The following is a 21,444-nucleotide window of genomic DNA, read 5'->3' as shown; positions in this document are numbered from 1 at the left end:
TTTGGATAACTGTATCATTTACATAGGCCTGGGAAGGTATTTCTGATTCCTCGAGTGAGAAAATTATGTTAAACGACACATCGTATGGCTATAGCTTGTTTAAAAATATGTATCCATAAATAAGATAGGAAAGAAAAACTCTTGAGGGATATACAGCAGAACGTGAAAAGCAGTTATTGCTGAATGGTGTGACACTGTGAATGTTTTTTTATTTCCTTCTTTTTGCTTTTTTGTATATTCTGAGCATGTACTATTTGCACATATTTTTTAAAAACTTAATGTTAAAATAGAGGGACTCGGTAGGATGGGGGTGGGTGGTTGGAAACCAAGATAAGAAAGTAGAACACAAATGCGCTAGTCAGGGAAATGCAGGGCGTCTGGCTGGGTTAAAAGTGCAGCATGATTTGGGCAGTCTTTCCTCTCCTCTGGTGTCATTTTAAGCTTTTTGACTGCAGATCAACACTCTGAGACCTCAGGAGACTTGATTTGGCTGCAACCTCCTTAGAATGTGTCATGTCTGGGAAACACATACAAATGCTCTCCTTTGTCTTTACTGTTCATTGCTTGAATTGGCTGTGCTTGGGGGTGACTCATTCCCAGCTACTCTGTTGGTACCAGGAAATCAGACTGTGCCTTCCCTGGAGCTGTGAAGACAGCCTGGGCCCACGTCCCAGAGTGGAGAGAGCCAGCTCTGGCCATGAGGAAAGCCCCTGGCTAAGGAGGCCTTTGGGGGTGAAGGGGATGTATTTACCTTTTTTTCTCCCCAGATTTTCACTGAGTAAATTGCTGTGATGGAACATAATTGCTTTTCATTTTATTTTTAAAAATTGCTGCCAAGGCAGTCTGCTTGCCTCCTGAAGTCAGCACAAATCTGAGAACACTTACTCCAAGGGAATATTTTTAAAACTTGGGTTTGAAAAGTGATTTACCCCTACACCATCAGCAGGTCATACCACCTGCTGATTGTTGTATAGTACCAAGACCACCATCACTTCATTGCACTTGGGACCCAGAGACTCACAGAGGTCTTCACTTCCTTTTATTCAGATCTTTGCTCAAATGCTACCTCCAGAAAGAACTTTTCTTTTGAGCTTGCTTTCTGAGATAGCACCTCCTTCTGTCAGCTTTATGGATTTGTCTTCCTCCTGAAATTATTTATTCATCTGTTTACTGTCTCTCTCCCCTAGCAGATGCATGCACCTCAACTGTGAAACTGCTTTATCTTATTCATTGCTTAGACCTGGGGCTGGTACATATAGGTGTCCCATAAATATTTGACTGAATGAATATGTGAGAAGGATGTGAGTCTTTTGCAAACTGGGAGATGTAGTGGAACAGAAAGATATGGGGCAGGATGGTTGCGTTTGGGCCTCTAAACCTTTTGGCTCACCACCAATGCCATGTCACAGGGGAACTGGCTGTCCCTAAGCTCTTATGGTTCCTGAAACATGAGCAGCATCTACAACAGTTTAGCTCCCATGCTAGGAGGTTCCATTGACCTTGGGTTCCCCTTGGTGGGAGCCCAAGCTGTTGGCTGCTCTGTTACATGTGCACTTCCAAGCTGGCTTCCACCATCCTACTAGACTGAACTCTCTGACATTGCAACTAACTGCCACACCCCAGAAACAAAGGTGGTAACAGCAGTAACCCATGAAGACTTTGAGAATAGTAGACATCCCACTGAGTAGCAAGTGTGTCTGCTACCTGGAAGATTCGGCTCAACACTTACGCTGTACTTTCCTGTTCTTTCCATTAGTGCCTGGAACTCTGGGAATGGGCATCCCTTACTCTCAGCAAAGTGAGAGCTGCGTGTACAGAGGCTGCATAATCAAACATCAGTCTGAGTTTTTTTGTTTACTGATTCTGAAAACACAAGCCTTTTCTCCTTCCTTGGGGCAAGTGCAATCCCTGCCATTTTGGGTTCCACTGGAAAGTTTCATGTTGCTCAGCATTATTGCAGAAGATTCATGGCATCACCTGCTAGAGAGTCATTTCTTTAGTGAATTATCATATCAATTATCATATTTTGACAAGAGTTTTTAATGGGATTTTCCCCCCAAAGACATAGTTATTGAAATTTGAATTTTTTTCCCCAATAGAAAACAACTGATGGTTTGATTGAACCTGGCCCTTATGAAACCACATAGTTGCCTTGGTTTGGGCGTGCCCTGCCAGGGTACCCTTGGCCCTGTCCTAGTTGGGCCTGAGCTCCAATGACCAGAGGTAAAAAATGTTCTTGAGGAGTAGACCTATGAAGTAAGCCCATATATTTCTGTTATGCCAAAAAGAGTCTCTCAAACACCAAAGCAAGGGCTGGCCAGTATTTAGAAGAGATGCTTATAAACACTTGTGACAAGTTTATAACATTTGCTGATGCTTTGTAATTCACAAGACACATCATCAAGAGCCCTGTGAATATTAGTCCAATACCTGTAGCTGAGTGAACTTAGACAAGTGACCTTACTCCTCCCCATCAATCATTGGGTAACATGATTTTATTTCCCAAGGCTATCATGGGAACTGATTCAGATCCCATATGCAGAGTGCCCACTTCTCTGACTGGCAAATATAAATGCTAGTAAATTTTAATGATAGAAACATGATGGTTATAATGAAAGCAGACAGAACAGGTTGTATTCATCTTACTTGAGGGATAGAGACTTAGGAGCTCAAAGAAGTTGTTATTTCACCAAAGTCCAAGAATACATATGTGAGGATACTAAATTCAGGTCAGTTTACTCATAATGTATGTCCTATCCACTTTCCTTGGGCTTCCAGGTCCCAGACTGTGGACATCAGCATACAAAGGATGAACCCTTAACTCTGACCTCTCCATAGGTGTCCCCTTTCCCTTATGTCTTTGGGAAGGCATAGAAGCTAAGGCTATGTCCCTCTTCTGTCTTAGAGGTCCTCTACTTTCTATCCATTCCCACCAATTGCCAACTCATTTCATTTAATCTCTCACGAGGGAGCCAACTATCTCCAAACTCACGTAGTCTTTTAAACATCTACTTATGGAACGCCTGGATGGCTCAGTGGTTGAGCGTCTTCCTTTGGCTCAGGGCATGATCTTGGAGTCCCAGGATCAAGTCCCACATCAGGCTTCCTGCATGGAGCCTGCTTCTCCCTCTGCCTATGTCTTTGCCTCTCTCTTCCTCTGCTTCTCCCTCTCTCTCTCCGCCTCTCATGAATAAATAAATAAAATTTAAAAAATAAACATCTACTTATAATTCAGTCTGTACTGTGGGTTACAGACCAGTCCTCTACATCAAGTGCACATCATCTTACTGCAGGGTTTTGTTCATTAGGTTTTGGTGGTGGTTGTTGATTTGGTGGCGGTTGCAGAAACTTACATCTCAGTCAGTTGTGCAAGGCAACTCCCACCCTGTATGACAGAGTTTTGCATGCCTTGGTTGTTCCTCTAGAGCCTCTGGAGAGCTGGGTATACAGTTCTAACCACAGGTTGGAGGGCAAGGGTTGTGTTGGTGGAAAGATTCTGCATAAAATATGGAAACTTAAAGACAGCAGCTCATCTTATCTTCTTATGGCCCATGTTTTTTTTTGTTTGTTTGTTTGGTTTTTTTTTTTTTTTCTGACTTTGGGATAGATAAGATGGGGAACTGCTTATAGGTGTTGTTACTAGAAGGAGGGGAATGCTGTCCAGGTAGGTTTAAGATGGAATGCTATAATCCCTAACTGAGAGATACTGAGCTATGTGAATGACAGTTGGTGTCTGAGTTTCAGAATTGCCCATCAACTGGGGAGGGGTGGGTGAGGACGTGAAGGTCCTATGGACAGAAAGGAATGGAGCATGGGGTAGAGTCCAGGGTGCAGAGTCCAAGAGACATCACACTGAGCCCGACCTGTCCCAATCTCACCCTGCTTGGCATCCAGGCTCACACACATCTCTGGCTCTTGCTATTGTTACCCCTTCTAAGTATACAACAGGGATTGCTAGGGCACTCTCAATATCTTCCCCATTATATTTATAGGGTGGTTTTCCTCTTGACTCCTAAAAAGGCATAAATGAAGCTTTTTATTTGAAAGGGGAAGCCTGTTTACTGTAATTAGGCATTTAAAGACCCTCATTAGTCGTCTTTGCTGGACCTAATACTCAGTGGTATCAAAATGAGAGCTTTCAGCCTTGTCGCCTCCTCCCTCACCCAGCATTATTCTTTGAGGATTTCTGCTTGTATTTCTCCTCAGTCCTTAAGCCTCATGACCATACTCTTGACCTAATGAAGTCCCATTAGTTTCTCTCTGCAGATGAAAAAATATATATATTTGTTCCAGTTAGAAAAGGTTAAGAAACAGTCAGGCCACCCAGCAGAGTGAATGCACAGCTTACCCAGCTATGCAATTATCCAAAAATAACCCATTTCCATTTGCAAGAGTAGACTGCATTTAAATAAGCATTCTCTTCAAATAAACTTTCATTAAGTCAGATTTCTCTATAGTGTGCATGCTTAATGAATGCGTGTGCGCCTGTGTGAGGTATATAACATTTACCTCCATGCTTAGTTTTTGGAACATAAACGAAGCTGAACTGTAATGAGATAAGTGAACGCATTTGGCAGCGATAGCATTGATTTAACAAAGAAACACTGAAATGTGCATCAAATGGGGGTTGCTAAGATATCTGAGTTTCTGAAGAAATGGATGCTAAAATTTCATAGGATACTATAGCCTTCTTCCCTACGCACATCTTATTAGAGACTCTGAATCCAACATACCCTCCCTGTTTAGACCTCTTTAGAATACACTTTCTCCTACCCACCTCATGGCATCATTGGAAAGTGATATGTGGCTGACAGGAAGCATGGTTACAGGTGCAAGATGCAAAATACTATTTTTCTAGTGTTTTCAGCCCAAATGAAATACCGGCATGGATCCTGTTCGAAAGCTACCAGGTGGTAGCATTTATTTTGGCTGAAACTCTGCGTCGTTGCCAAAATCTGCTCTTCTCTGCATTACTCTTGTGCAGATTTGAGTCTGCCTGCTGTGGAGGAAGCAGATGATTCTGGGCTCAGCCCACGTGGGTGCCATTGAAATGGGAGGTCAGGCTAGCCTCTGCTGCTTCCCGGGTGCTTTATTAGAAAATGATTTTTATTGTGTCCAAATGGAGCCACTCTCTGTGGGACATAGGTTTGCGATGCCCAGATGAGAAACTAGATCACACTGACCACCTCTGTTGGGTTTTTTTTTCAACCTATTGTATTCAAGTGTTTTACATTTTCAAAAGAATGAAAAGTTTAAAAAGCCAGGAAGTAGGATAGAGATGGGGTAGCGTATGGGGTGTCTTTGGCCCCCTTAAAGAATCCCAAATAATATGTCAGCAGAAAGCCCGGTTGTAGAGCCTACAAACTACCATAAAAAGATCAGAGTCAATTAAATCGATGTAACAGGAGGTAGAAGAGATGTGAGGGACTGCATTCTAAATCTTATCTTTTTAGTAAAACACCTTGTTAATGTGTTACAGATTAAATCGTATCCCCTCAAAATTTCTATGTTGAAGTCCTAACTCAGGATGTGACCTTATTTGGAGATAGGGTCTTTATGGACGTTATCAGGTGAAAAGGAGGTCGTTGGGGTGGGCCCTAATCCAATATGACTGGTGTCCTTAGAAGAAGGGAAAATTAGGACAAAGACACATATACTAGGAAGACCATGTGAGGACACAGGAGATGACAGTCATCTATAAGCCAAGGAAAGAGGCGTGGAACAGATTCTCCTTCACAGCCCTTAGAAGGTACCAGCCCTGCTGACAGTGTGATCTTAGACTTCAGGTCTCCAGACTGTGAGACAACACATTTGAGTTGTGTAAGCCGCTCAGTTTGTGGTACTTCATTATGGCAGGCCTAAAAAACTAATGTAGAAGGTAGGCAGCAAGGAGATCTTGGAAGAAAATCCAGGTTGTGAGTTATGTGCAAGTCCTGGATATTTGTTTTCTAACTAAGGGAGATTATGTAGAGTTGATGTAGAAAGAAGCGGACCCATAGGGGAGCTTTACTATGGAGGAACTGTAGGCTCTGGAAATTCCAAGAATAAGAACAAATGAGGCTTTAGCAAGAATGATATATGTAAGTCACTCTTTTGGTTTCATATAGATTTTTTTAAAGAGGAACTTTAGGTTCACAAAAAATTGAGAGGAAGGTGCAGAGATTTCACACACACCTCCTGTGCCCACATATGCATAGTCTCCCCTACTATCAGTATTTCCCACTGTAGTGGGACATTCATTACAATCAGTGAACCTACACTGATATGTCATAATTTCCCAAAGTCCATACTTTACATTAGAATTCACTCTTGGTGGTGTACATTTTATGGGTTTAGACAAATGTATGATGACATGCAACCATCATTATGGCATCATACAGAGTATTTTTCACTGGCCCCAAAATCCTTTGTGCTCTACCCCTCTACCCCCGACCCCAAACCCCTAACAACCACTGTTCTCTTTACTGTCTCCATGGTTTTGCCTTTTCTAGAATATCATATAGTTGGAACCATACAGTAGCTTTTTCAGACTGGCTTCCTTTTCTTAATTATATACATTTAAGTTTCTTCCATGTCTTTTCATGGGAGGGTAGCTCATTTCTTTTCAGCACTCAATAATACTCTGTGGTCTGGATGTACCACAGTTTATCCATTTACCTACCGAAGGGCATCTTGGTTGCTTCCAAGTTTTGGCAATTATGAATAAAACTGCTACAAACATCCGTGTGCAGGTTTTTATGTGGACATAAGTTTTCAGATCTTTTGGATAGATACCAAGGAGCACGATTGTTAGATTGTATGGTGAGAGTATGTTTAGTTTTGTAAAAACCTGCCAAACTGTCTTCCAAATTGGCTGCACCATTTTGCATTCCCAGTGGCGATGAATGAGAGTTCCTCTTGCTCCACATTTAGCATTTGGTCTTGTCAGTGTTCCAGATTTTGGCCATTCTGATAGGTGTGTCATAGAGATATTTTTGGAAACTATTTTCACAGAGGCAGTATCATAAACATACATAATGTCTACACATGCTCCATCAATGTTTAGTAGTGTGCAATAAGTACTAGCTCCTCTCTGACTCACTCCATCTCTTTCTAGAGAGAAGTTTCCTGCTTCCCCAACATACCCTAGTTCATGGTAGACATCCACAACTAAGCAAATGACTTAATTACTCATTCACTAATCATCATCCATATTCATTTGTAAGAGTGCCTACTGTGTGTCAAGGGCTTCAGGATACCATTAGAGTTTCCTTTCCTATATGGTAGAGGATTAAAATTTATTTTAAAAATAACACCCGCCCCCCATTTTACTCTAAAGAAATCTCACGTTAACTTGGAAATTCTGAAGTGCTTATAAAGTCTTGGTGCATGTGGTTTGATCCCAGAGGGGTAGAGTCTACATTCTTAAATCAGCTCAAGGGAACTCATCCTTTTCTGGGGAATGTGTATGCTACAAAGGACATAGCATCCTCCATCCACTAACTTCTCTCACCCCCATAGCTCTTTTCAACAAATCTCCCCTCCCCCAACTTTTCTCCCAGTTCTCCATGCCTAACATTATACCCCTCCCTCCCTCCCTCCCTTCCTTCCTTCCTTCCCTCTTTCTTCCTATTTCTTTTTAAAATTTTTTAAACTTTAATTTGCCCCCTCCTTTTCTTTTGAGAGAGAGAGAGCATGGATGAGGGGAAGGGCAGAGGGAGAGGGAGAATCCTAAATAGGCTCCTTACTTAGCACAGAGCCTGGCATGGGTCTCAGTTTCAAGACCCTGAGATTATTACCTGGCCAGAATCAAGAATCAGACCAACTAAGCCACCCAGACACCCCTACCCAGGTCTTTCTTGAATGGGAGAAGGCAGATAGAGCTTGGAGCAGTACTCCATGGGAGGGTATGATATAAGCCAGACCAGAATTATTCGAAGGCAGGGAACCTCATCAATTACAAGCTTAAAAACAAGGTTGCCTTGTTTGGTCAAAGAGGTTCTGAAATCTCAGAACCTCAAGTTCTGGGCCTGCCCAACATGCATTAGACTGTTTGTTTTCCATTCATCCATCCGTTTGCCACAGGAGCCTGGATGGATTCACTGTAGCCTCGGTACTCTAGAAAATTAAGGGATGAAACCAAAGGTCTGATAGTCTGCATTTGTAGAGCTTGATGAAATAATCGCAGACATGTTATGCTGCCAAATCCAGAAATTTGAGTGTTTTAAAAGCAAGAACAAGAATGTGTCAATGTCCAGATGAAAGGACAATAATTCCTTATGGTGGAAACACAGGCATCTGTGTGAGAAAGATTAGGGAGTGAGGGTCAGAGAATTTTTCTTCTATTTTGGAGGTGCTATTTCTTGACCTTGAAGTGTCCCTCTTGTCTGGGTTGCTGCTTTTGCCTCCCCAGGATGAGCTCTCCATCACCTGGCCCAGCCTTCAGGGCAAAGAGCTCTTCAAGAGCCCAATGAATCTTAATAAAAAATGGAAATGGCTTTTCCCCTTCATTTTAATTAACATTATGTCTACATTTCTGGGATAATGGATAATTAAGTGAGTTCCCTTGGCATTACAATGTTCTTGGAAATAATTTATGGTTTCGTTTCACTATGTGAAGGCTGTTTGGGTTGGTTCTGAAGTTCCATCATAAATATTTCCGAGGAGTATTTGCACGTCAGTGATTTGTATTCACACGGCTGTGATACTGCATTCTGGGGAAGTGTCTTACGTAATATTTTCTTAAAGGGAGTGCTTCCATTCTTTGCTTGCTTTCCAGGCACAGAGTCATTTTCAGAATGTTGTATTCAGGCCTTAGCCTCTCAGTGGACCTTCTCAAATTGGTCTGGGCTTAAGAACAATAAAGGTTGATATTTATTAAATGCTCACTAATATGTGCCAGGGACTATGCTAAAACATTTTGCATGTATAGTCTATATTTGGTAGTCATAATAAGTCAATGGATTAAGTGCTATTATTGTTAGCCCCAGTTTACCCCAGCTAGAGAGTGGCAGGGCTGGAATTTGAAACTAGGCAGTCTGCTTACATCACCCATGGTGCCCAGTGAACTCCTTATGATACCCTTATGGAACTATTTGTAGATAGAGATGTGTCAACCTTCTGCTTTCAGAGAATCATCCTCCAGGAGACCTTTTGTGGTGGTGATGGAAATGTTCTATATTAGAACTGTCCAATATAGTGGATGCTAGCTATGGATGGCTATTGAGCCCATGAAGTATCTGTGACTATGGAACTGAATAATTGAATAACCTTAACTTCAAATAGCTCCATGTGGTTGTTGGCTGCCGTATTGGGACAGCACAGCTCTAGAGCAAATTGTCTGCTCTGGGCAATAATATTCTGACCACCACTTTTGCTGCTATAACAAATTACTCAAACTGCATGGTTGAAAAAAACCACAAATGTATGACTTCACAGTTCTTTTTTTTTTTTTTTTTTTAGTTTTTTAATTTATTTATTTATGATAGTCACACACAGAGAGAGAGAGGCAGAGACATAGGCAGAGGGAGAAGCAGGCTCCATGCACCGAGAGCCCGACATGGGATTCGATCCCGGGTCTCCAGGATCGCGCCCTGGGCCAAAGGCAGGCGCTAAACCGCTGCGCCACCCAGGGATCCCTGACTTCACAGTTCTGAAGTCAGAAGTCCTAAAATGAAGGTGTGGGTAGGCTGTGTTCCTTCTGGAGCCTCTAGTGGAGAATGTGTTTCCTTGCCTTTTCTAGTTTCTAGAGCCCACTTGCATTTGTTGGCTGGTGGTCTCTTCTTCTATCTTCAAGTTAAACAGCAGAGCAACTTCAACTCTCTCTGATTCTGACTTTTTGCCTTCTTCTTATTAGGACCCTTTTAATTATATTGGCATACCTGGATAATCCACGATAATCTCTCCTCAAGATCCTTAAGATTCTTGACCTTGAGGTGCCCCTCTTGTCTAGGTTGCTGCTTTTTCTCCCCAGGCTGAGGGGAAGTCTCTGCAAAGTCCCCTTATTATATAAGGTGACATACTGAAAGGGAATAAAGGGGAAAGGAGAAAAAATGAGTGGGAAATATCAGAAAGGGAGACAGAACATGAGAGACTTCTAACTCTGGGAAATGAACTAGGGGTGGTAGAAAGGGATGTAGGCAGGGTTTGGGGGTGACTGGGTGACGGGCACTGAGGGGGGCACTTGATGGGATGAGCACCGGGTGTTATTCTATATGTTGGCAAATTGAACACCAATAAAAAATAAATTTATAAAAAAAAATAAGGTGACATATTCACAGGTTCTGAGGATTGGGACCAGGACAGCTTTATGGGGGAGCCATAAATTAGCTCCCAAATATCCTTGTGGGGTTACCATTTGGAGGGTAAGGGCACAGGCGCTCTGAAGTTGCAGTGACCTGGGTGCAAATCCCCACTTTGTCACTTACTCCCTTTGTAACTTGGCTTTGAGCAGGGTGCTTAAGTTTTCTGAGTCTCAGTGAACTTATCTTTCAAAGGAGAATAATGCTAACACCAAGCTGGTAGAGTCATAAAAATTAAGTGAGATGATGATTAGCACAGAGGGGGAAACCTAATAAGTGCTCACAATGGTTTGATGCTACTTCTTTTATTTAGTTTTTGTCACTATTTGGTACAATGGTATACTCTTACTTTCCTACTTTGCTCCTTTAAATAATATCCCTGGGGTCAAAGAAATACAGAGATGATGAGAATCATGATCATAAGTAGTAATCTCTTTCATTCAAATTGCTTTTTAAAAGCCTCCCTTTTATTTCACTTAATCTTTATAGCCGCCATTCGAAGTAAGAGTGGTAGCATTCTCACTTTGCAGAGAAAACAAAGGCTTATAATTATAGAGTTCCTGGACAGCAGAGCTAGGACCCAGATGCTTACCTACTGGTCCCAAGACTGATGCTCATTCCACCTTTTCATACCTACCTTCTCTCCTGTGTTGAAACAAAGAAGGAGGAAGGTGTGCGTGTTTACATGTGGGGTGGAAGGATAAATCAAGAAAGGTGGGGAGGAATGGCAATAATATATTGGCTCTGTGTTGCTGGTCCAGAGCCATTCATGTATGGTAAGACCTGAAATTTTATGCACCTTTTTTTTGACATCTTTGAGCCTCATAGGGCCTAAAGATCTAACTGTGAGTTCCCCTGCTCTTACCAGATAGACCCCACCTTCCCTCCACTCCTCCCCCAGAAGGAAAGGCTTTCCACCTGCTTAGTTCCCTTATCACCTAGACTAGCCGCATTCCAACTGGTCCTCAACCTGATGGGTCCCACCTTCCTACCAGCCTGCAGAATTATTCTGACGAACCAGACACACCCTCCTGTGGGAATAAGGGCCATCTCACACTCTTGTCACTATATAAGGCCTGCCTCCTGTAGCCCCTGCTGGTTACTTCTGCTCTAAGTACAACCTTCACTTGGCCCTGGGTATTGTACACTGTCATAGCTTTCCTGGGCTGTGAGTATATGTGACCATTAAACAGTGTTGGTCTCATCTGTCCACTGTGGGGTGCCATGTATTAGGCCATCTAATCCTCCCTAGGACAGAGGAGCCCACCTTCACCAGTGGGATGAATAGGAGGTAATCAGAACAATCCTCCCAAATGTGAATTCTAACTGCCCACTCAGTCACTTGAAACTCAAGTCCTCCCAGTGCCTCAGTTTTTCCATCTCAGAAATGGAGCCATTATTCGTATCCACTTAATGGGATTCATATGAAAGATGAACAAAATACATGTTTATGTATCTGGCATATAAAACACTGAACAGCTTTATTCATTCATTCATTCATTCATTCATTCATTCCCTATTGAACATATATATATTAAATACTCATTGGTTTTTGGGGAAGAAAAACTCTTATTAGGAAAACCCAGACTCACTTATGAGTTTAGCTGACCATGCTATCGGTGACTACCTGGACATGAACCCGAGATATTTTGCTAAGTCCAGGGTGAATTTGAAAATAAATTGCATACCTACTTTTCAAGAAATGACAATACTTCGACTTTCTCTCCTCCCCCTTGCCCCTTATATGAACTCATCTGGGCCTAGTCCCTCTGATGGTATCTCTCTCTCTCTAAACTGCTCAATTTATCTTGAATTTACATTGCAAAAAGTTAGGATGTGCACAGTTGTTAAACTTTCAAACTTGAGCTTTCCTCACCCCTGCATTTCCAACCCAGCACAAAGGCATTTTCATTAGATGATCACCCAAGCTGTAGCTGGTGTTATACAATTCCATTTGGCACATAAAAATGTATTTCTTTCTGACTGCATTATATTACCCTACTTATTGAACCATTTATCACATAGTGTGGGGCCCAAGCTCTGTTTTATTGAAACTACAGAATCAAATATCCATGTATCCACATATCTCTATGTCTCTACAGGTACTTTTCTGGAGAGAGTTGCTTCTTAGGAATGCTGACAAGCTAAGCAGTCTTCCTTCTCTGTTCCCCTGGGTTTAGTGTGGATTCCATTAGAAATACATCCATCGTATAAAAGGGATGCCTGCCCGACCCCGACCCCTCCAACCCCACCCTGCAATGGGATGATGGGATTGCACTGCCCCAGCATTTAGCATCAAATGCGAAATAGTAGGGTCATTATGAGTCCCAAGACGAAAGGCTTCCAGGCCTGAGTTCATATGCCAGCTCTTCTTCCCCTACCCTATGACCTTGGGTCATGTTAAGAATCAGAATAAGCATTGGCTGAGTTTGCTAACTTGCATGATCTTTAGTCTTCTCATTTGTAAAGTAAATGGAGATGAGAGTAGCACCAAATTCAGATGCTGTTGAAGTGAACACATGAGGTAAAATGTATGTATGTTTGGAAGAGGGTTAGGTATCTTATGTGAGCTATCATTTTAATTTTCTTTCATACTTTGCTATCTTCTGATTCCTTCTTGGTAAAGGGAAGGTTAGAGGGGATATGATGAGTTCTTTTCATTCATTTATTCATTCATGTATTTGTTCATTCATCCAACATTTATTATGTGCGTATTATGTATCATGTGTGATACTAGGCTGTGGGATGCCATGAGATTAAAATGAATAATACATAGCCTTAGCCCTCAAAAATGCTGAGTTTATTGCAAAGATAGACATGTGAGTGTTCACAAGCAAAATAGCCTGAATCCTGCCGTACTTCCCATCCCTTGCCCTCTAGCCTTGCTCTTGAAAGGATGCAAGGTTTCTGGAATTCCACTGTTAAAGTGCTTGAGTACAAATATTAACAGGCAGCTCCTGAGAAAGGCCTCCCAACTTGAAGTCAGCAGACCCTGTTTAAGTCAAATTTACCCACTTAACCTTGAGCAAATCATTCCTTTGCTTTCTCTGTAAAACCGGGAGTGACGCTATCCACACAGTCTACCATGCAGAGCAGCATCTACTGCATCCAGTAAGTACTTTGTAAACTCTGAAGTGACGATTCTGATATGAGAAACAGAACACCCTGTCTCAGTCCCACATGGGAGAGGTGGGGAATGTGTGATAAAACAAGTTAGAACCCTGGCGGGTATTTCTGTCTCCTTCTGTTAAACTTGGGTTTGGCAACTTTTAAAACCCTTCTTCTTGATTCTAAAACTAGGTCCTAAGGGAACCTGTGAGACAAGCTGTCAAACAGTAACTGAAAAGTTAGATAAAGTTAGGGAAGCTAAGAGGTGGGTGCTTCTCTGATGCCTCTTGCCTAAAGATAGAACAAAGGAGGAACAATGCATCTCTCCAAGTGGGGAAAATGAAATAGTGGAGAGCTTTAATTTGTGGAACCCTGACTCTTGACTCTAGCTGCCTCCTCTAGGTTCTGAACCTGCTTGGAAAGTGAGTTTCTCAGTGCAGTCACTATTACTAGAACTGGACAGGGCAGTTCTTCACTAGACTGTGCAGTAGGTAACTGTGCCAAGTAAACACCAATTGTGGCCCTCAGGTCAGTCCCTGTGACAACCTCCAACACCCATACATACTTCCAAGTATTCTCTAGAGAGGAAACTAGCAAGATTTTTCTGTAAAGATCCACATAGCAAATATTTTGGGCTTTGTCTGCCATACGGTCTCTGTTGAAACAGCTCAACTCTGCATTGTACTGGAAAGCGACCATAGACATATTAGCAAATGGATATGCTGTGTTCCAATAAATTTTATTTCTAGTAGCAGGCTGGAATTGGTCTGGTGGAGGACTCTGTTTTAGGGAATTATGCCACCCCATTGAAATTAACTTTTCTATAAGGAGAAAATTGGGCAGAGAAATGGGCTGGTTGTCCTGGATGGTATTGATAGTCAGAAAATGATGACTTCTTCATAGAAGAAGGAAATGCAAAATGGAAAACTTTGTTTTGACTGTCCCCCTGAATTATGATTCTCCAGAGAAACAAGACCAATAGATAGGCAGGCCAACAAACAGATAGGTAATGGTTATGAAGGCTGCGAAGTCTCACAATGTGACAAGCTGGAGATCCAGGAAAGCTGGTTGTAAATTCAGTCTGAGTCTGAAGGCCTGAGAACCAAGGGAGGCAATGGTGTAAATCTCAGTCCCAGGGTAGAAGATGAGATGAGATGTCACACCTCAACCAGGCCGAAGAGATGGGGTGAATCCTTCCTTTCTCTGACTTTTCTTCTATTCAGGCCCCAAAAGATAGGATGGTGCCCATGACCCTGGGGGAGGGTCATATTCTGGATCTGTTAGTTCAAATGCTAATCTCATCTGCAACTCCCTTATTGACACACCTAGAAATAATATTTAACCAAATATCTGGGCATCTCCTGATTGAGTCAAGTTGATACACAAAATTAACTATCATACATCCTGTACTATTTTAAAAATTGAGGCATTGGCCTGGCCCAAGCCTGAGTCCTGGCCTCCTAAGTCAGCCTCTTACTCTCCGAAACAGCATGAGCTTCACCACCCATTCCACCTTCTCTTCCAACTACCGGTCCCTGGGCTCCATGCAGTTGCCCAGCCACCAGGTCCGGCCAATCAGCAGCTGTGCAGCCAACATCTATGCAGGTGTGGGGGGCTCAGGCTCCCAGACCTCCGCATCCTGCTCCACCAGCTTCTGGGGCGACTGAGGGTCCGAGGGCCTGGCCACGGGTATGGCTGGGGGTCTGGCGGGCATAGGGGGCATCCAGGGCAAGAAGGAGACCATGCAAGACCTGAATGACCAGGACCTCCTACCTGGAGAGGGTGAGGAGCCTGGAAGCTGATAATCTGAGACTGGAGATGAAAATCTGGGAACACCTGGAGAAGAAGGGACCCCAGGTCAGAGAGACTGGGGGGCATTACTTCAAGACCACTGAGGGCCTGAGGGCTCAGATCTTTGCAAGTGCTGTGGACAATGCCCTCATCGTTCTGCAGATTGACAATGCCTGGCTTGCTGCTGACGACTTCCGAGTCAAGTATGAGATGGAGCTGGCCATGCACCAGTCTGTGGAGAGTGACATCCATGGACTCCACAAGGTCATTGATGACACCAATGTCACTCGGCTGCAGCTAGAGACAGAGATCGAGGCTTTCAAGGAGGAGCTGCTCTTCATGAAGAACCACGAGGAGGAAGTAAAGGGTCTACAAAACCAATTGCCAACTCTGGGTTGACGGTGGAGTTGGATGTCCCCAAATATCAGGACCTCAGCGAGAGCATGGCAGATATCTGGGCCCAGTATAATGAGCTGGCTCAGAAGAACCAGGAGGAGCTGGACAAGTACTGGTCCCAGCAGATCGAGGAGAGCACCACAGTAGTCACCACACAGACCCCTGAGATAGGAGAAGCTGAGATGACCCTCACGGAGCTGAGACGTACCGCCCAGTCTTTGGAAATCAACCTGGACTCAATGAGAAACCTGAAGGCCAGCTTGGATAACAGCCTGAGGGAGGTCGAGACCCACTATGTGATGCAGATGGAGCAACTCAACGGGGTCCTGCTGCACCTGGAATCAGAGCTGTCCCAGACCCAGGCAGGGGGCGGGGCGCCAGGCCCAGGAGTATGAGGCCCTGATGAATGTCAAGGTCAAGATGGAGGCTGGGATTGCCACCTACCGTCACCTGTTGGAAGATGGGGAAGACTTCAGTCTTACTGACACCCTGGTCAACAACTCCTTGCAGACCATCCAGAAGACCATCACCCGCAAGATCATGGACAGTAAGGTGGGATCTGAGACCAGTGACACCAAAATTCTGAGGTGTTGAGGCAGCAAAACAGGGTACCCTTTGAGGAGCAGGAGGCCAATAAAAAGATTCAGAGGTCAAAAAAAATTGAGGCATTGTTTATATACAAGAAACAATGTACATACAATGAAATCTCAAAAGTACAGTTCAGTGAGTTTTGACAAAAATATACTTGTGTGAGAATCATCTCTATAATGTTTCCCTCCCCTAAGAATGTATCTTATGCTGGGATGCCTGGGTGGCTCAGTAGTTCAGCGTTTGCCTTTGGCTCAGGGTGTGATCCTGGAGTCCTGGGATCGTGTCCCACATCAGGCTTCCTGCAGGGAGCCTGCTTCTCCCTCTGCCTATGTCTCTGCCTCTCTCTTGGTGTCTCTCATGAATAAATAAAATCTTTTTTTTTTAATAAAATCTTAAAAAAAAAAAGGATGTATCTTATGCCCCTGGACAATCTAGGGTCCCCCAACCTGAAGCAACCACTGTTCTGATTTCTTTCCCTATGGATTATCCATTTCTGTTTTTCTATTTCATAAATTGGAATTTTGTAGCTCATACATTTTTTGTGTCTAGTTTTGACTTTTTCATTAAATAAAATATGGGTATCAACAATAATATAAGACAAATTGATTATAAAGATCACCCTAATCCCATCACCTGAAAAACACATCTGTTTTCATCATGGTAAATTCTTCTCCAAATCTGACCCATGTGTGCACATCTTTTAATATAATTATTTTCAGACTTCACACACCATTTCCCCTGATTTTTTATTTAATGATACACCAGACACATTTTCCTTGTTTCCATGGAATTACCTTAATGATTGTTTAGTAGTTGTCTAAGATTCCAGCCTACTGATGCATTTAACCTTACTGAAACTTTCCCATTATAGAGAGAGGTAGTAGATCTAGGTATATTCTGAGGAGGCTGATTTCCTGGTCCAAACCCTGACTCTGTGCCTCAGTTGCTCATCTATGAGGTAGGAAGTACACCAGGACCTACTTTATAGGGTTGTTGTTAGGATTAAATGAATTTTTCCATGTCAGATACTCAGAACAATGCTTAATACATAATAAGCACTATCATCATTAGGTATCTAGGTTGTCCAGTTTTTTTATAGATGATGTCATCACAGATACTTTAGGTCCTACAGCTATTACCTTTTCCTGAATTATTCCTAAGATAAATTCCCAGGAGGAGAGTTAAAGAGATGGGCTATCTGATGGCCCTTGCTGTGTGCTGTCCACCTTTCTGTGTTCTCTTCTCAATTCATGCATCCTCTGCACTGGTTCCTCATCTGTGATGATCCTTCTGTACTTCTCACATCCTGTAAATTACCAGGTTTTCTCAATAATGTCTCCAATTTTTTTAATTAATCTACCTCTTTTCATTCCTACTTCCCATTACCTTGGCCCACGCTAACATCATCTCACTTCTGGATTGCTGAAACCACCTCCTACTTCCATTCTCCCATTTAGGCCCACCCCATCCCACCAGTTTTCTATTGACTGATAGAGCTGTCCTCTCAATAGGCTCATCTGATCATATCACCTACCTGTAAAGGTCCTATCACCCTTAGAATAATCCAAACTTCTTGATACACTTTCCAGGGCCCTTGTTGATTTAGACCCACTTCTATTTTTCAGTCTTCCCACCACACATGACTCCCCCCCCATTCTTCTCTCTGTCTCTCACATGAAGCATGTCTTTCTCATCTTCATCTCATCTCTCTTTTCCTCTCCCTCCTAGATATACTGTTGCTCAGCCTTGAAATCTTTTTCTTTACATTTGTTTTTATTTAAGTTCGATTTTCCAGCATATAGTATAACACCCAGTGCTGAACCCATCAAATGCCCTCCTCATTGCCCGTCACCCAGTTACCCCATCCCCCCACCCACCTCCCCTTCTGTAACCTTTTGCTTACCAGAGTTAGGAGTCTCTCATGGTTTGTTTCTCTAATTTTTCCCACTCAGTTCCCCTACTTTCCCTTATAAATCCCTTTCACTATTTCTTATATTCCCCATATGAATGAAACCATATGATGATTGTCCTTCTCTGACTGACTTATTTCACTCAGCATAATACTGTCCAGTTCCATCCACATCAAAACAAATGGTGGATATTTGTCCTCTCTGATGTCAGCCTTGAAATCTCATTTTGGCTCTTAGCTCACAGGAAAACCCATCCCTAACCTCCCAAGTTATCTTTGATACCTTCTCTTTTTTGTTATTCATGAGACTTTTGTGACTACTTGTTTATTGTGTTTCTACCTCTAGGAGAGGTTCTGTATTTTTACCCTCCTTAATTCCTCCTTACTATCCTAGCACATGGTAGGCCCTTGGTACATGTTTGTTAAATTAGTAAATGAGAGATTTACTGATTTTAGGAGAGCTGTATCAACTTAACACCAATGTAATACAGATGTCATTTCACATGCAGGCTTTACAGCATTGGGTATTGTTGTTTTAGAAATGTTTTCATTGATTTAGTCTAAAATAATACCTCCAGATTATTTTAATTTGTATTTGTTCAGCTATTAATAAAAAGTGAATTTTTTTTCCAAAGATGGGTACCAAAAGTTAAGGATTAACCCTCCCCCCTCTACTCACTTGCTCATTTGTTCATTCAACAAACTTACAAAGTTCCAGATTATGTGCTAAATTCTCAGGATTCAAGTTGCCAATGATACTATCCCCTTTCCACAGGGAAATCACGGTCAAGAGAGGAATTCAGAAATGCAAATAAATGATAAAAGAAAGTAACAGGGACCATAATGAAGAGATGTATTTGGGCTTGTTTTAGACTTGAGAAGTTTCTGGGCTACCTTTATGTTGAGAGCAAAGCTTGGTTCCAGGGGTTCTGTTATTTACCCATGAGGATAAAATGGATGATCCTTCCATTTTCTTTTTTTTTCTTAAGATTTTATTTATTTTTTTTATGAGAGAGAGAGAGGCAGAGACACAGGCTGTGGGAGAAGCAGGTTCCCTGCAGGGAGCCTGATGCAGGACTCGATCCCCAGACCTGGGATCACGCCCTGAGCCAAAGGCAGAAGCCCAACCGCTGAGCCACCAAGGTGTCCCCTAACATTTCTTCATAGTCTCCCCATCTATCTCATCCTGGGATAAAATTCAGTCATCTTAGCCTGACCATTGCCCAAGCCCAACCTGGACGTTATCTTTAATGATGCTTCTCTCTTGCCTGGCTGGATATACTCACTGAACCCCATTTCACGTTTGACTAGCTTCATATCAGACTCTTAATGAGATGACAGTGTGAAATTGGTGTTTGGTCTCATCTGGGAATGGTGGGAGGGAAGGAATGGGAAGAGGTCAGAAAGGTAGGATGAAACATGATGAAACAAGATGAGCTAGCAATATTTCTCTTTGTGAAGAAGACTGTAGTGACCATACAAGGCCTTCCATTGGGAGAAAAGGAAGCAAGTGCATACACCCAACAGCACAACTGTCCAGGGTTCTGCTCCTTGAGGACCTGGTTCTAATGAATCTATTCCTGGTTCTAATGAGGTGTTCTCTAACACACACGGAAGCTTCTTAGTCAGAAGTTATTTGTGAGTTTATGCCCTAGGAGACTCAATATAATCCTCTCCCGGGATAAATCAGCACGATAGTAAGGTTTTGGAATTTGGGTTCCATGATTATGCTTATCCATGATCAGATGGCAGTGTATATACCTGTCTTATGTCCTCAAAGGCTTTATGGTTAAGGTTGGAAGACAAGATCTACAACAGAGAAAAATAAAATTATAAGCAATCATATATGACTGCTAAAGCAGAGGAAGATATATAAGAATGTTGTAGACAAGGTGGCAGAGAATGGGATCTTGGAGAGTGAGGTTTGGCAAAATGCGGGGTACGGGGAAGGCATCTCAGGAGAGGGTCACACCACCAATGGAGGGATGCTGGTAGAGTGAGCCTGGATGTTCAAGGTCCACTGACGATAACTTCTTGAGGCGGTCTGATGGTCCCACACATTGGTGAGAGCTAATAAGTAACATTGGAGAGGAAGAATATGCCAGGATTGTAGTGTTCGAATTCAGTAAAGAATTAGATGTTCTGTGGAAGGACATTGGCTTTGTTGAAAAAATTGAGCAGAGACTATAGGAGGCAGCACAGGGCCCAACCACAAAACACCCTGACTCTGAGCATCTGAAGACCTCCCCTCTACCCCTGCCAGGAAGGTGGGAAAAGAAGCCACAGGGCCATGGTCTGTAGTGTGGAACTAATCTAGTGATTGACTTGTATGGTATTGGGAAGATTGTCTATGAACCCCTTTGCACAGGTAGAGATTTGACTGCTCAAAATATGACACCAGTTTGACCACACTTCTGGGGCTGCAACCCAGTCTCTGTTGTTTACCAGAAACTCATTATTTACCCCAGCTGGGGAGAAGAAATGAGTGAATCTGTCAAATCTTCTGTTTACACCCTGGATTTTAATTTTATTAACTACTGTCCTCGTTAGAGACACTTGGTGCAGCAAACGTTCTTTTTTTTTTTTTTAAGAGAACAATTGTTTCCCTCCACAAGGGCAAACATAAACCTTATTTACCAAACTGCTAACCTCATCAGCGAGTGTGAGATATACATATGTGTGCACGCACAAACACATACCAAGCATCCTGAGAGCTGTATTGTCATTGAGAGTCAAATGCTTTTTGCTCCACCCCTTCCCAAATTATAAGAAAAATTAAAAAGAAACAAATATAAGGAGCCCCAGAAGCAATTTAGATCTGTGAATATTCCCTATCCCATTCCACCCCCATATGTAGGGTTTTCCTGTACTCTAGGAAAATAGAAGCCTCGTTCAAGACATCTCCCCCTGCCCACCACACATGGCAGAGGGCTGGCAGCCAACACTGCTCTGCTTCCAGCTGATGCTCATGTGACAGACTAGCAGTCCATGCTAGCCAAAAGTTTGAGAGTCCTGGAGTCCTTGTGTACAAATCCTTCTCCCTCTCCTTTCTACACTCCCTCTCCCTCACTCTCATGCAACAAGAAGTAGGAACCATATCTCTGTAAGGAGGACTCATCAGAATCTCTAATTAAATACATGGCAGCTGGTGAATTAAAGCATTTGTCTTAGCTCTACCTTCCTATAATACCTTATAATCCTGAGAGTCCAAAGTCTGAATTAATTATAATTTTTAAGAACCCAGGGAAATAGCAGCATAGAGGAGGGCGGGGTGGAGAAGGAGAAGCTATGGATGGTGACAATAAATGCTTGTGAGAAAGGGACAGAGCCCTCATTGTATCTAGAAGTGACTTTAGGAAGTTTATAAGC

The 21,444-nt window shown here is 42.7% G+C and overlaps 1 protein-coding gene and 1 pseudogene across 9 annotated transcripts in view; both read left to right on the top strand.

Moving 5' to 3' along the window:
- Positions 1 to 21,444, top strand: part of RBFOX1 (RNA binding fox-1 homolog 1) — a 2,027,925-nt gene that overhangs the window by 410,412 nt on the left and 1,596,069 nt on the right. The window lies entirely within an intron of this gene.
- LOC112923221 (keratin, type I cytoskeletal 18 pseudogene) lies at positions 14,879 to 16,169 on the top strand (annotated as a pseudogene).

The sequence above is a fragment of the Vulpes vulpes genome, chromosome 3, assembly GCF_048418805.1.
Source record: "Vulpes vulpes isolate BD-2025 chromosome 3, VulVul3, whole genome shotgun sequence".
NCBI lineage: Eukaryota > Metazoa > Chordata > Mammalia > Carnivora > Canidae > Vulpes > Vulpes vulpes.
Note: the sequence above shows the minus strand (reverse complement) of the source record. Positions and strands in the feature narration are given on the sequence as shown.